Source organism: Sceloporus undulatus, unplaced genomic scaffold, assembly GCF_019175285.1.
Source record: "Sceloporus undulatus isolate JIND9_A2432 ecotype Alabama unplaced genomic scaffold, SceUnd_v1.1 scaffold_1638, whole genome shotgun sequence".
In the NCBI taxonomy this organism is placed as follows: domain Eukaryota; kingdom Metazoa; phylum Chordata; class Lepidosauria; order Squamata; family Phrynosomatidae; genus Sceloporus; species Sceloporus undulatus.
The window spans coordinates 1,263-5,271 of record NW_024804558.1 but is presented as its reverse complement, the minus strand read 5'-3'; the positions used below and the strand labels follow the sequence as shown (position 1 = coordinate 5,271).

General features: G+C 36.4%; 1 long non-coding RNA gene across 1 annotated transcript; it reads right to left on the bottom strand.

Moving 5' to 3' along the window:
* Positions 1-426: 426 nt before the first annotated feature.
* On the bottom strand, positions 427-3,786 carry LOC121917913. The gene is made up of 3 exons (XR_006101127.1): positions 3,614-3,786; positions 2,972-3,105; positions 427-633 (listed from the first exon to the last, which is right to left on the bottom strand). It is a non-coding gene; the product is annotated as an uncharacterized LOC121917913 (long non-coding RNA).
* Between the last annotated feature and the right edge of the window lie 223 nt (positions 3,787-4,009).

Below are 4,009 nucleotides of genomic sequence, written 5' to 3'. Positions count from 1 at the left end.
GGGTTTATTTGTCCAGTAGCTTGAAAACAGTAGTTCATCTGCATTAAAAATTTCTTAGGAGTAAAGAGGAAGAAGTAGGAGAGAAACTAGTAAAAATAAGAAAAAAACAAGACACTTTCACTCTTTGTTTGGTAAACAGAAATTGTGTCTCTTTCAACAAAGCCACATGAGCATGAATTTACACTAGAGAACTGAACAAGGGATAATATGGACAAGGTGAACCACTGTGAAATATTGGCAAGGGTTCCTGTGTTTAATCTGGATTCATTGTTCGAGACAAAAGATCAGCTTTTACCTTCAGAACTTGAAACTGTACAAATCAAAAGGGAATACAAATATGCTAACTTTTTTTCTGTCTGAAGGTAACATTTGAATGTTTGTTTGTTTAGAAAGCCAGTTACCTGAATCTTTATCTGTGGCTTCAACTTTGATGACAACTGCTCCTGGAGCTGTATTTTCATAGATAGATGCTTCATACACAGTTTTTGTAAATATTGGTGCCTCATCATTTACATCAAGGACAATTAGTGTCAGACTCTGAGTTGCAGACAGAGCTGGAGTGCCATCATACAACTGTCAAATTGTAATATTCTCGGCGTTCATGGTCCAAAGCAATGACAGTACTTAGCACTCCTATTGTAAGAGGAGAAATTAATATTAATTGTTTCAGCAATACATTACTATCACTCAGTTCAAAGATGTTATGTGAAATCATTGGTTAGCTCAGGCTATAGTTTAGAAGTGAATGAATGTTTTTAGATCCCAAAGATCCAAATGTAAAAACATTGTGTAGCTTTCTATACAAATATTGCACTTTGTATGCAAAAGAGCATTAAAAAAATCCTTTCTGAAATACAGTGGATCCTTGTTATATGCTGGTGTTTGGTTCCAAGATCCCCTGTGGATAATATAATCTGTGGATGCACAAGTCTCATTAAATGCAATGACACAGCAAAATGATGTCCCTTAAATTTACAGCGCTTTATAAATAAAAGTTAATAATAATAATTATAAAAATGGAAAATCCAGATTTGATATTTGAAATGTATACTTTTTTTGAACATTTTCAAACCATGGATGCTTGAATCCATGTATAAGAAATCTGTGTATAAGAAGGACCGACTGTACCATCTCTAAAGCTAGAATCCTGTTATTTAGTTTCAACTAGAGTAGATCAAATTTGTTTAAGGCAAACACATTCTTCAGGCAACCAAGAGTCAACCGTATACATGGGGTGCAGCTACACTGTAAATTTTACACCACTTTAAGTGCTGTAGTTACAGCATATGAAATCCTGGGATTTGTAGTTTTACACTGCCTTTAGCCTGTGCTGTTAAAGAGTGATGGTGCCTCACAAAGTTCCAGAATTCTGTAGGATGGTGCCATGGCAGTTAAAGTAGTGACAAACTGCATTATTTCTACAGTGTAGATACACCCATGGACATCAACTGATGGACAATACAGAAATCAAATAGACTACATAATTCAAAGCAGAAGATGGAGAAGCTCCATTCTCTCTGCAGAACAGTAAGACTGCATTACAGACGGATAGGTTTTATCAGGAAAGGCATAGACCTGAATCTACAAGTAAGGCTGTTAATAACAGAATGACTTAGAGGTCTCTCATTCATAAGATTGTCATAAGTCAAAGCTGACTTGATGACAATTAAAAACAACAACAAAGAACCACTCAATCAATGATTGAATGGTGAGTCAACAACATGTAGAGAAATTTAATGCAGCTGATGTGTTTAGTCAGGTCTAAAGCAGATTTAGACTTATGAGTGATGCATGCCCCTTTTCTCCCCAAAAGATTGTTCCACCTGTGTTTTGGACTTTGAACCATCTTGCTTGGTTAAATCAGTTTTGCTAGGTTTCGTATTGGGACTAATAGATTTGTGAACATTTCCCATAAAAATGTTTATGTGTTAATTCTAGTCAATAAAATATTACCCCTATTGGGAGAAAAACATATTTTTAGCTCTCAGATTTAAATAAAAATGATTAAATGTAAAATGGTAGTGAAATAGCTTCAGGGATTTTTATGTAGAAACAGATCCTTTTCAGTTAGGCCTTATACCTGGTTTAGCATCAGAAATTCACCTGGTCATCCCAGTGAATGACTTGTACAGGTTCACAATTTGGCAGTGCTCCCCAACCAGAAGCATATGTTTCATGGGCAAGTGACACTGGGTCTCCCCCAGGCCAGTTGATGTGGTCATTACAACCCTTTCTGATTGTAAATCTGGTCACAGAAATTCACAGATTAGTAGTCTCTGGATTAGACTCATGTAAAATGAGTTCCAAAAAGTTTAATCAGTATAAAATGCTGCTGCCAGACTGCTGACTGGTGCAACAGACACCATCATAGGTATTATTCCTAATTTATTTGACTTTACATAATTTGCCAGAAGGTATCTAGACTCAATTCAAGGTTCTCGGTCTTAATCTATAAAGACCTTAACATTTGGGGGTCCTGGTGCTTTAAGGGCCATCTTTCTTTGTCTTTGCATATGTCAGTCAACATCTGAGGCCTAACTCCAAATTGCTCAGCCAGAAGGTGCAAGCCAGGTGGCTATTAGGAGGAGGACCTTTTTGGTTGTGGCATCACATCTGTGAAATGCTCTTCCAAATAAGACTAGAAACCAAGCTTCAAACCAAGGGTTCTGGTTCTGGTTTGTGGAACAAGTCCCATCAAACAGTTAGTAATTTGTGTTCATACAGATGGTTTGTGTGTCAGTCTGTTCCAGTTCTCTTTGATGCTTTGTCACTGGAACTGAGATACTCATGAATTAAAATGTATATTTAAAATTACATCCTGTTCTGAAGCTGCATTATCTCCCATTGCACTCTTGCTCCACTGACAATTAAAAAAAACACTTGTTTGCAAAAATTTGATCCAAAGGTGAAAAATGTCTGAAATCCCCAATTGAATTTGAATAGCTTAGTTTTGTTTTTTAAAAAATCTTACCTGTATTTTTATTTATAACAAAGCCCTGGTCTTCACTGTTTGATAGAAGATGGTACATGACTTGTCCATTCCTCCCTTGGTCTGGATCCTGGGCAACTATGTGATGCACAAATGAGCCCACCTCTGCATCCTCTCTAATGTAAGAAACAGGAGATGAAACAAATCAAGGACTGTTATCGTTGACATCCAAAATGACAATTTTTGCTGTCAGTGAACTTTGCCTGCGATCAGTCAGATTTACAGCCTGATCAACTGCCCATACTGTCAAGACAATAGACTGTGTTATCTCTCTGTCAAGTGGAACTGCTGTAATTAAGCTACCATAAGAAGGGTGGATGAGAAATGGATTTTCAGTGAAGTCATTCCTATGTATGGAATACTGAAGTTTACTGCTTAAAAAACTGCCATCTTTATCTTTTGCATTAAATGTGTACAGCAAAGTACCAATTGGCACATTTTCCTCTATCCCGATTACAACAAAGTCATTCTGGAAAGAAGGCGAATGGTCATTTTGATCTTCAACATCAATACTGAGGAAAGCAGTATTATTCGTCGGAGGACTGCTCAGATAATCATTTACAACAATTCTAAAGAAGTAGTGAGATTCTGTTTCATAATCAAGTTCTTTGGACAAATACAGACCAGTAGCACTGTCAATTTCAAATGGAACACCGGAATCTTCTTCAAAGATGGCAAAATGTTGTTTTTCACTGGAATACAGATGCTGACCAGGTGGTTTTTTGACAGCCTAGCATTTGAGCAGGCCTCAAATTTTCTGGTATGACAAAATGTCTGATGTTTTGAGTAAAAGGTGGTCTTTCTTTAGGCAGTGGAATTACCTGAAACAAAATAACATCAAAAACATCTATTTATATTTGAATTTTTGTGACATATTTTACTCTTTCGAGATGAAGACATTTGAACACACACACACACACACACACATATATATGTGTGTGTGTGTATTAAAAAAAGCTTAAACCCAATTGCTAGTCTGAACTAATGTAAACCTGATGGGATTTACACTGATTTACCATT